This window comes from Equus asinus, chromosome 5 (genome assembly GCF_041296235.1).
Source record: "Equus asinus isolate D_3611 breed Donkey chromosome 5, EquAss-T2T_v2, whole genome shotgun sequence".
NCBI lineage: Eukaryota > Metazoa > Chordata > Mammalia > Perissodactyla > Equidae > Equus > Equus asinus.
In genome coordinates, this window is record NC_091794.1 from 94,168,538 (window position 1) to 94,180,817 (window position 12,280).

At 48.8% G+C, this 12,280-nt stretch overlaps 1 long non-coding RNA gene across 2 annotated transcripts in view; it reads left to right on the plus strand.

The window, feature by feature from the left end:
• LOC123285754 (uncharacterized) overlaps positions 1 to 12,280 on the plus strand; it is a 23,532-nt gene continuing 11,252 nt past the window's right edge. Inside the window, exons 1-2 of one of the 2 annotated variants that reach the window (XR_011503532.1) lie at positions 1 to 118; positions 11,546 to 11,681. This is a non-coding gene — a long non-coding RNA (uncharacterized lncRNA). Of the gene's footprint in view, positions 410 to 11,545; positions 11,682 to 12,280 lie in introns of both variants that reach the window. The other variant, XR_011503533.1, reaches the window with a different exon arrangement.

Below are 12,280 nucleotides of genomic sequence, written 5' to 3' on the forward strand. Positions count from 1 at the left end.
GCCGCCACCCCGTTTCCGCATAGTTCCCGCTCCCGGCACGCCGCGCGCGCCTCGCCTACCTCCCCGGCCCGCGGGAACCCGAGCCCGTGGGCCCCGCCCTGGCACGTGCCTGCGCGAGGTCAGTCCGCCTTTGGGGGCTGCAAAGCGACCCTTTTTCCCAATTTCTGGCCCTATCAACCTGCGAGTACCGCGTGCCCAGGGTTAGGGAGGGGGGCCGCGGTGTTCCGAGAAGCTCAGAGAAGATGCAAGCCTGGAGGCGGAAGGCGAGGATGGAGAGGGCCCGAGCTCGAGCCCACGCCCACCTTCTTTCCCCGAGGCGGGCGCATTTGGGAGCCGGGCGAGACGCCCGGTCTGTGCCCGGCGGGCCCGGAGCCTGAGTGTGAGCGGCGGCCGGCCCGGTACCCGCCAGGTGCGCTGCGCGGGACTGGCAGCGGGGCGGGGCGGCCCCAGTAGCGGCTGTCGGGGTGGAGGGCGAGTCACGTGAGCTGGGGAGTCCAGTGCCCAGCAGGATGTATTGAGGTGAGCTCAGGCCCAGTAGCTCTCGGCCTGGATGCCGTGACCTGGCCTGCCAGGGGTGGGGAGCGAGGCTCAGGAGGCCCTGCCGACCAGGCGCTGCCTCCCAGGTGGGTCGCGGAGCTCGGCTCTGCGCTGCCACCGTGTGGCCGGAGGGAGCAGCGCCTGCCTGGCGCCCAGAGACTCCTCAGGACTGGGGGACCCGGCCCTGGCGACCACGCGGTGGGGCCGCCCTCCCGGAGACTGGCTTTCGAGACCTTGGGCCCCACCCCCAACCGGGTTCCAGGAATGAGGTTGAAGTTGCCATGGCGACGGCGGATCGGTCGTCGGGCCTTTCTCTGGCCTGTAGACCCTGCTCAGGATCGCATGGGACTCTGGTGTGGACACTCAGGATCTGCCCCCGCCCTGCTCACGAGTAACGTGTATGAATGAGAATGATCCCTCTCAAAACAGCCAGGCCTCCAACAACCAACCAGCTTTTCCTAAGCACCTACTATGTGAAAGGCAAACAAAAATGAATAATTAAAATAAGGGCAAACCCTCTCATATCCATGCTGTTCCATTCTCATGAAAATAATAGATGACATTTAAGGAGGCCTTCCTGTACGCTAGGCACTCACTGAGTACTTTTATATGCATGTCCAGATCACATTCTCACCACAATCCCCTAAGGGGAGGCACTGTCATTCTAACAGATGAGAAAAATTGAGCTTCAGAGAGGTTAAGTAACTTGTTCAAAGTTGTACAGCTAGCTAAGGATTAAATGTCTAAGCTTTGGCTTTATTTTTTTTAATAGACTTTATTATTTTTTTCTAAGAAAGATTGCCCTGAGCTAACATCTGTTGCCGATCTTCCTCAATTTTGTATGTGAGTTGTTGCCACAACATGGCTTCTGACAAATGGTGTAGGTCCATGCCCAGAATTGAACTGGGCACCAAAGCTGAGCTCTCAGAACTTAACCACTAGGCCACATCTGGTGCGATAGACTTCATTTTTTAGAGCAGTTTTAAGTTCACAGCAAAATTGAGTGGAAGGTGCAGAGAGTTTCCTATACCGGCTGCCCCCACACTCACAGCCTCCCCCACTATCAGCTTCCCACACCAGGGACATACATTTGTTACAATTAATGAACGTACATTGACATTATTATTATCCGAAGTCCAAACTTCCATTTGATAAGCCTTGATTTTTTTTTAAAAAGATTTTATATTTCCTTTTTCTCCCCAAAGCCCCCCAGTACATAGTTGTGTATTTTTAGTTGTGGGTCCTTCTAGTTGTGGCATGTGGGATGCCACCTCAGCATGGCCTGATGAGTGGTGCCATGCTCGCGCCCAGGATTCGAACCAGTGAAACCCTGGGCTGCCAAAGTGGAGCACGCGAACTCAACCACTCGGCCACGGGGCCGGCCCCATGATAAGCCTTGATTTTTAAACACTATGCCAATCTCCTGCCACATTCCTGAGGGGAGAATACAACTGAGACTGAAGATGTGTAAAATCCCCAAAGCAGGGGATGGGAAGGGCATTCCAGGCTGGAGAGTTGTACACAGAAAGATGCAAAGGGATTTTCAGGGTACTTGATGATTTTGGCGTGAGCAAGAGGTCCCGAATTTTAGTCAATCCATTGAGTATTAACCTCCTGAAGTTTGTCCTAAGCAATAATAGCCATGAAATCATGAGTTTAATATGCAAGGTTATTTTTGAATACTAATCGAAATAGATCTATAACTAAAAAATATCTGGTCGTGGACCACTAAAATCATCCCTATAGCCCTCAGTGGTAGTCATGCCCCATTCTGGAAAACACTGCCTTAGGGAATTACTGGAGGTGCCGTGGGGAGGTAGGATGAGGCCCCTGTTTGTTGATCAAGGGTTGTCTATGTCCCAAGTAAGGGGCTTGCTGCTTTTCATAATTCTCTCTGAGCCCCAGACCTACCAGCATATTTGATCTCATCTTTCCTGGCTGGCAACACTTTGGTGGCTTCCCATTCTCTTCTGGATAAAGAGAAAATGCCTTAATATGGCCTACGAGGTCCTTTGGGATCCTGGAATAGGCCCACCATGACCCTATCAGGCTAGTGAAGAGAGGGAGATGGGAGACTGGATCCCCTGGAGGAAGTGACATTTGAGCTGAAATCTAACCAATTTATGGGAGAGAACGAGGTGATGGTGGTGAAGAGTTTTTAGGTAGAAGGAACAGCATGTGCAGAGTTCCTGAGGCAGGAAGTCACAGTGCATTCGAGCTCCTCAAAGAGGCCTGAGGAAGAGTCAGGAAGAGGAGTGTGCGGAGGCTGCATCCTGCCTGTGGTCCCTGGAGGCAGCACAAGCCCTGTCATCTTGATGCTGTGCCCGGTGGGGAGCCATTTAGAGTTTCAAGGAGGGGGATGACTTCTATTCAGTTACTCGGTAACAAATATTTTTGGAGCACCTACTACTTGTAGAGCACTGGGGGTTTTACAGTGATGAGACTCATGGTCCCTGCCATCAGGAAGCTTATACTCGTCTTTTTCAAAGAAAAGTTTCACAGCATACCTTGGAGATATTGTGGGTTCAGTTCTAGACCACTGCAATAAAGCGAATATTGCAATAAAGCAAAACACAGGAAATTTTTGGTGTCCCAGTGCATATAAAAGTTATGTTTAGGACTGGCCTGGTGGCACAGCAGTTAAGTTCACATGTTCTGCTTCAGTGGCCCGGGGTTTGCTGGTTTGGACCCCGGGTGCAGACATATGCACTGCTTGTCAAGCCATGCTGTGGCAGGCATCCCACATATAAAGTGGAGGAAGATGGGCACAGATGTTAGCTCAGGGCCAGTCTTCCTCAGCAAAAAGAGGAGAATTGGCAGCAGATGTTAGCTCAGGGCTAATCTTTCAAAAAAAAAAGTTATGTTTACATTATACTGTAGTCCATTAAATGTGCAATAGCATTATGTCTAAAAAAGTGTACATAATTAAAAAATACTTTATTGCTAAAAAATGCTAACCATCATCTGAGCATTCAGCGAGACACAATCTTTTTGCTGGTGGAGGGTCTTGTGAAAAATGCAGTATCTGTGAAGTGCAATAAAACGAGGTATACTTGTTCACGCACATGGTTTAAAAAAAATAACAAGGAGTAAGGTTTTCTATGAAACCAGGAGGCATGGGACTGGCCCTGTGGCCGAGTGGTTAAGTTCACGCGCTCTGCTTTGGCGGCCCAGGGTTTCGCCAGTTCGGATCCTGGGTGCAGACATGGCGCCCCTCGTCAGGCCATGCTGAGACGGCATCCCACATGCCACAACTAGAAGGACCCACAACTAAAATATGCAGCTATGTACTGGGGGAACTTGGGGAGAAGAAGGAAAAATAAAAAATAAAATCTTTGAAAACAAGAGGCAGTCCGCCACCCTCTTCCCCGGCTTCCACTTTCCTAGAGACACCTATTTTCAACTCTTTAGCTGACTATGTTTTTCTATTTATCTCCAACCAACATGCTTGTCTTGTCACTTTTTGGTGTTTCAGTTTTAAGCACTCTCTCTTGATTTTCTACTCTGGAAGATAAAGTTTTCACTCTCTTTCGCCATCACCTGCCCCACCATATACATGACCCCCCACCTCCCCAAACTGCCAGCATAATTTTGGTTAGTCCCATAGTCATTGTTTACATTATTATCTGTAAGCTATGATTCCTTTTCCTTTCCTGTACAACTTTTTGTTTTCCCAAGAGTTAATAACTGTCCTGTTTTGCCACTTGCTTAGTGCTTATGTATTCCATTCTCCACCAGTTATCTAAATGGCTTCTCAGGATGTTCGTACAAATCAGGTGTCTCAGGTTGCTGTCTCTGGGGGCGGACGTGGAGACAGAGGTGTTTATTAGGGATCGACACATGTGAAGGGAAGTGGGCGGAAGCAGGATCCGGCAGAGAGAGAAGTCAAAATGCAGTGAGGCCTGGTGAAGCCTCCACCAGCCTGGCAGGGAGCTCTGAAGCAAGTGCTGTCCATCAGAGAGTCCTGAGCCTGGCTGAGAAGGCCAGGCCTTTATACCCCAGGGAAGCAGCTGATCTTGGGCCAGACAGCTCTCTGCAACTGAGGCAGATGCTGAAGGAGCTGAGAGCTGGAGGTGGTCTGCTGTCCAAACTTCCTGAAGCTGGGTGTCAAGCTCTTCCTGGAAGGGAGCTCTGGAGGCACATCCCCATGCCCACCAGCTACACTCTGTCAATACCATCTGCTTGAAGACACTTCTCTTAGAGTCTTCCTTCTGCTTCAGTCTGGAGTGTCTGCCCTTTACACCTGGTGAGCAGTTATCATTCTGGGCAGGGAAAGATCCAGATTTTGTAGCGTTTAAAATTTATACAATCTGGGGGCCCTTAAAAAAAAAAGAATACAAAATTAGGTATAATTTACTTAAATTGATAAACAAAATCAATAAATTCCTGGAGCTTCAGATCCTTTCGAGACTCAAGACTTTCTTCTGAGATCTCATTAGGCAACCTCGCAGAAATGCTTTCTGCTGGCTTCTCCTGCCCACCTAGAACCGTCTACAACTCCCAACACTCACAGGGCCCGAGGAAGGGCAGGAAACTGAAGCTTTTGGAGCTTCTTGGTAAGCCCGCCTCTGATTCTGGGGTCTTCCTCACAGTCATCCTAGGCATTCCCCTCACCTCGCTCCTATGTTGGGTTTCCCTGGGATTGCTTCTTTCCTTTTTTTTTTGAGGAACATTAGCCCTAACATCGGCTGCCAAGCCTCCTCTTTTTGCTGGGGGAGACTGGCCCTGAGCTAACATCTGTGCACATCTTCCTCTACTTTATATGTGGGATGCCTACCACAGCATGGCTTGTCAAGCGGTGCCATGTCCACACCTGGGATCCGAACCGGTGAACCCCAGGCCGTTCCAAAGTGGAATGTGCGCACTTAACCACTGCGCCACCGCCTGGCCCCAGATTGCTTCTTTCTTTACTCCATCCTTTTGGTGGAGCACCTACTCCAGTAGTTTCTTGGGAAAGAGGGTGTGGGAGGTGACATTTCTGAGACCTTGCATGTCTGCAAATACCTTCATTCCACCTCCACCCTTAATAATTTGGCTGGTACAGAATATATGAAAACCTCTTAGAACAGTGCCTGGCACATAGTGAGTGCTATAGGAGTTTTGTTCTTATTATTATATGGAATTCTAGTTGGGGATTATTATCATTCTTAGTGTTGTTATTGAGAAGTTGGAGGGCATTCTGATTCCTGGTGCTTTGTATGAAATCTCGTCTCTACTTGGGAAGCTGTAGGATCTTCTCTTTGTCCCCTGGGTTCTGACATTTCACAATGGTGCCTTTGGTATGGGTCTATCTTCATCCAAGGCACTGAGCACTTAAGGACACCTTTCAATGTGGAAATGTATGTCCTTCAGTTCTGGGAATTTTCTTCAATTTTTAAGTGATGACACTTCCTGTTTTTTATGCTCTTTCTGTCATTTCTAGTATTCAGATGTTGAGTGTCCTGGACAAGTCCTCTAATTTTGTTTTTTTATTTTTCTCTCCTCTTTTCCATCTCTTTTTCTCTTTGTTTTCCTTTGAGGAAACTTTCTGATCCCTTTGCTTAGAGAGTAAAACCATGGCTGCCAGCTTTCTGGGGGGCAAAGGGCTGGTGTGTGTCTCGGCAGTCAGTGTATATGGTCACGTCATCCCTGATTTGGGGAGGACGCCCCTGCCCTCCGCTGCCTGCGCTTTCCCATGGCAGTGATCCTGTCTTATCCTCTCCAGAAAATAAACCTCTAGTCTTCTTCCTTGACCAGGGAAGGGACCCAGCAATCTAACAATTCTGATCTTGAAACAATTTCCAACCTCTTCTCCTTATTCCATGCCTCCTCCACCCCCTGGTTAAACAGGCACCTGGACCTTTTGGGGGAGTCTGTGATCTAAACCGGGTTGGTTCCCCTTCCCCACATCCAGCTTTGGCTGTGGTTTTCTTGGGTTTGCTGTGTATTTACCACCCGACCATCTGTTTTTTCAGCTTCCAAATGCTATACTCTTGTCTCCTCTCTCATTCTCCTTGTCTTAGTGAGTTTGTGCCTTAAACAAAATCTCTTTACTGGAGTTTTAGTGGAGTTTTGGGAGGGAGTGAAATTAGATGTGTATGTTCAATCTGCCATAATTTTCAGTGCTTCCATTTTTGCCTAAACCAGTAAACAGATTAATGGCTACAAACTGTGAGAGCTACAGAGGAAACAAATATGGGGCCAAGACAAGAACAACAGGCAGGACGACTCAGACTTAAGAAATACAGATTTGTGTCTTTAAAATATGCACCTCACTGCTGTGTGGAGAAGAGACTGTGCAGGAACACGGGGTTGGAGACGGTGAGGAAGCCACTGTGGAGACCAAGGCGAATGTGGGGTGGATTGGAAAGGTGATGGCTGTACAGCTGGAAGGAGCCATATAGCACGTAGACAGACTATAACCTCCTAGAGGGGAGGCACCGCGTCTGTTTTGTTCCCTGCTGTGTGTATACCCAGAACTTACTAATGTCCCTGGTTACCGGAGACACTTGATAGAAAGTTTGTGAATGGAATGGTGGGTGAAGAAGGGAGGAGATGAGGACGACCTGCAGGTTTCTCCTACTATATAGACCTCCAAAGCCAACTAAGGGCTGTGGAGTGTGTGGCCAAAGGGAGCTACAGAAGGTCTGGGAGCAGGGGTGACCCAGTGAGAGCAGGTCTTGACCTGCATGCAGGGCCTGCATCACCATGCCCCTTCACCTTCCAACCTGTCTTCCATCACAGTCTTTCCACTCTGGCAGCTCCAGCAAGTCCATCTGCCTGACCCGCCCTCTCCCCAGCCCCACCCCTTCACCTGGCCACTCCACACTCCTCTCCCGGCCTCAGGAGGCCACAGTCTGATTCTTACATCATGTGCTTTTTCTGCAGAACTCTTACTCAGTTTGCAGTTGTGCAGCTGTCAGTGGGATTCTGTATTTAATGTCAGCTTCCCCCAGAGAGTGCGAGCTTCACGAGGGAGCGAACCTGCCTGTTTTGCTTGCCATTGGATCCCAAGCACCCAGGACCAGCCCTAGCATACAGAAGGGAGCTCAATATGTTAAAAAAATTTTTAAATATTTTGTTGAGATATAATTGACGTATAACATTGTATTAGTTTTAAGTGTACAACATAATGATTCAATATTTGTATATACTGCAAAATGATCACCACAATAAGTTTATCCATCACTGCACATAGTTACAATATTTTTTCTTCTGATGAGAACTTTTACCATTTATTCTCTTCGCAACTTTCAAACATATGATACAGTATTGTTAGCTATAGTCATTTGCTGTACCAATCATTGTTGAAGGAACCAAATGAAAGTACGTGTCATCTTGCAGAGATGGTGGGACAGAGAAGAGGTCGAAAGAGAGACCATGGAGGAGGCATGACGTGACCTGGGAGGGAGAGGGCACAGCCTGAGCACAGGCAAGGGGCAGAGGTCCTGAGAGAGGAAGTGAAACTTCTCAGTGCTGGTGGGCTTCAGTTCAATGAAACCAGCCTTTGCCTGGTTCTGGGTCCTGGGCCTGCCCCAAGCTCTGCAGACTCAGGTGCATGTGCGTGTCGGTGACTCCAAGCTTGGTGAGATAAACTACGGACTCTGCTATGGGCAGAGCACACCTGGTGAGGGCATCAGGGAAGGCTTCCTGGAGGAGAATGCCCTAGAGATGGACTTTGAAAGCTGAGAGGGACCTGGCCAAAAAGAGGGGATGATTCAAAGGCCTCCAAGGTTCTGAGCTTGGTTGAGTGGTTGAGTAGTGGGACCACAGGCAGACGCAGGGGCATCAGGTGTTAGATACACTGATCAGTGTCCAGGATCTTGAAGGATGGACAGGGACCTGTGAGGGGGGCCCAGGGTCAAAGACAGGGCATGACATGCATCTCAGGCTCACTTCCTCCTCTGCTAGGCCCTGTTTACTGCCTGGGTTTGACCTCACCCCATGCTGCCACCTCACCACTGCGCGCCCCAGCCTGCCTTCCAGGCCACGAGACCAGGCTGTGTCCTGGCCCCATTCCTCACCTCACTCCCAGCCTTCCTGCAGCCTCTCCCACAACTGAGCCTGCCCTTGTCTTCCACCCAGGAAACTCCTTCCCTCACTTCAGCTCCCCTAGGAAGTCCTCTCGGATTCTTTGTGCTGGGCACTTTTACAAACCTTTCTCTTACTCCCTTGCATTTGGTCAAATTCCCCACATTTTAAAGATGGGAAAACTGAGGCTCACAGAGATGAAATGACTGCCCACAATCAGAGAGCCGATCAGGGAGTTAAATCTGAGTTGGCCAACTCTGAAGCCCACTCTCCTCACTGTACCCCAAGAGCTAAGCCAGCAGGCGGGGAGCCTGGGGGATCAAGGCTGTTCCTCCTAGCCAAAGCTCTTTTCTGGGTGCCCTGGGGGGTTTCATATCGTACTGAACAGGAGAGGTAGGAGCTTGAGGGACAATACAGCACAGTGGTTAGAAGCACAGACTTAGGAGCCAGAGTGCTCAGGTTCAAGTCAGCTCTATTGATTCCTATGCCTCAGTTTTCCCTTCTGCAAAATGGGATGTTAATAGTACTTACCTTATAGGGTTATTATGGGGATTAAATTATGTGCATAAAAAGCTCTATATAAGTGTTTGTTTTTGAGGAAGATTAGCCCTGAGCTAACTGCTGCCAATCCTCCTCTTTTTGCTGAGGAAGACTGGCCCTGAGCTAACATCTGTGCCCGTCATCCTCCACTTTATATGTGGGATGCCTACAACAGCATGGCTTGCCAAGCGGTGCCCTGTCCACACCCGGGATCCAAACTGGTGAACCCCAGGCTGCCGAAGCGGAACATGTGCACTTAACCGCTGCACCACCAGGCCGGCACCTCTATATAAGTGGTGGTGGTGTTTTTTCCTCTCCTGAAGGCCCTCTGCTCAGTCAGAGACCACTGTTTCTCTGATTCTGGTCAGTGGTGGGCACCAGGGAGTGGGGATTCCTCTCTTCTCTAGCCTGGGGACAGAAGACAGGAGGAAGTATAATTTTCTAGTATCTCCATTTTATAGATAAAGAAGCCAGGCCTCAGAGATGAGAGGTCATTTGCTCAAGGTCACACAATTAGCGACAGAACCAGGATTAGAACCTGGGCCTACCTATACCCTGAACTGGCATCTTCCCACTGCACTAGCTGCCTCCCTAGCATGTTCTTGACCCATCTGTGGGCAGGATGGGAACGTTTCCTTCGCTAGGAGACCCAGAATGCTCTTTTTCCGGGTCAAAGGTATGCAAAACCCCTTCTCTCCTGGAATGAGGCTCATTCCTCTACCCCATCTCCTGTGCTGGCCTGGAGCCCAGCCTGCAACTGCAGCTCAAGAGCTAGAGACTGACCCGCCTCCACTCCAATCCCAGAGGACCCTGGGGCTGGCCAGAGGTGGGGAGTCTGGGCACAGAACGCAGGCCCCGGCTGATAAGGAAACTGGATCACCGGCTCTGGAAGCAGGCGGCTCTGGGTTTGAATTCAGCTCTGCCACCAGTTTACTGGGTGGCTTTGGCTACATCACTTCACCTCCCTGAGCCCCGTGTTATTCAGCTGTAAAACCGGTGGAATAAAACCTCTTCTAAGGGCTTTTGCAAGGTTGTTGCCTTGAGGTTGGTGCCTAGTAGGCACCCAGTACATATTTGTTGAGTGACCAACTGACTGACTAGATGCATGTAAAAGTTTGTTAGCACAGGGACTGGCTCAGGAAGGGCAGCTTTTGAGAATTGCTCCTTGGTACCTGGCCCTACCCTGGGCTGCCCCTTAAATGCAGCCTCCTCTCCAGTCCTTCTGTCTTGTCCCACAATTAGTCCTCAGCCTGCTAGGCGCCCCCCAACAAGGTGCTGCTGCCCTCCCCATCCCCGATTTATGATCTCTTCAACACTTTCCAGCCAGGCCCCATTCCCCAGCTGCTTCTTTTTTTCGTGTGAGGAAGATTGGCTCTGAGCTAACATCTGTGCCAATCTTTCCCTATTTTTTATGCGGGATGCTACCACAGCATGGCTTGTCAAGTAGTGCTGGGTCCACGCCCATGATCCAAACCTGTGAATCCAGGGCTGCCAAAGTAGAGTGTACAAACTTAACCACTATGCCACCAGGCCGGCCCTCCCAGCTTCTGAACATGTCCCTCATTGTCCTACCTCTGGCCCTGCTTATGACCTCAGACCTGAAGTTTGTCTCCTTTCAACATCTTACATTCACTCTCAACCACAGTTTACTTGTTCTCATAACATTTATTGTTCGGTTACCATAGAGCATCCAACAGTAGAGGGCTGGTTGGATAATTATAATATATGAATACTGTACAATACTGGATAGCTGTGATTGCATAGCGGTTATGACCTTAACCTTGATGGACTCAGAATGCTTGAATTCAAATCCCAGTTCAACCCTTCATTAGTTCTGTGACTGTGGGGAAATTATTTAACTTTTCTGTGCCTCAGTTTCCTCATCTATAAGATGGGATAACAATAGTATCTACCTGGTAAAGTTGTTAAAAACTATTCACCTGGAATGGACACTCTGTAAGGGCAGGGGTTGTGGTCTGTTCTGTTCACTGCTGTATCCCCGGTGCCCAGCCCAGTGCCTGGCACATATAAGCTCTTCAGTAAATATTTGTTGAACAAATTTGTGGAATAATGAGGTAATGCATCTAAAGCTGCACTGTCCAATAGAAATGGAATGCAAACCACATTTATAATTGTAACATTTCTAGTAGCTATCTTAAAGAAGTTTAAAAAGTGAAATTAACTTTAATAATATATATATTTTAATGTAATATATCCAAAATATCATTACGACAATAAAGATAACATTATTAATGAGATTATTTTCCATTCTTTTTCTCCTACTAAGTCTTCAAAATCTGGTGTGTATTTTACACATATAGCACATTTCAGTGCTACAACATCTTAAGCAATGTAATGGTTAAAGTAAAACATAGTCCTATGAAAAAAGTTGTATTTAACAAATACTTTTATTTTTAAATTTGATTAAAATTAAATCAAATTAAAATTATTTCCTCAGTACACCAGCCACGTTTCAAGACTCAGGAGCCACGTGTGATTGGGACAGCACTGACATAAAGGGCCTGGCACGAGTTAAGTTCTCAGCCAAGTTCAGCTGTTATCACCGGAGATCTGGAAGACGTCTGCACTTTAGGGTGAGTGAAACAAGCACGGCGCCGAGCACTGTGTACAGCCTGACTTCTTGTGCAAACAAGGGAAAACCCCGCCCCCAACTGTTTATGTATGTTCAATATGTAACCCAGATGTAAGCAGAGGCTGCCTCGCCTGTGGGAGCCCCAGTCCCACTCCATGAGAGCAGCAGGAACCAATGACAGGGATGACCACAGATGGCTGCTAAGAAGGGTGGCCCAGGGCAATGGAAGGCCTTTGTGCCAGCTCCATGAGGAGTCTGATGGGAGAGCTGGGGAGCTGGGTAAAGGAGGGAGGAGAATTTGAATTTCCCAAGTCAGGGGAGGATGGGTGAGGGACAAGATGGTGAAATGCATGGGGCAAAGGGCCAGAGAGAAGCTCTCGTTGACAGGGGATGGTTGAAAGGACTTTGGACCTATCACAGAGCTGACACTTAAAATTGTTTGCTATGCGGGGTACAATGTGAATACCTCAGGAATCCCCAAACCCAGTGTGCTCGACTGCGTGCATGAGTTTTAGGGTAGAATCCAGAAAGGGGCTGAGCGTCTCATCTGGGTCAGAGAAGAGAGACGGCAGGGGCAGAGCCAAGGCCTGGAGACTGAGG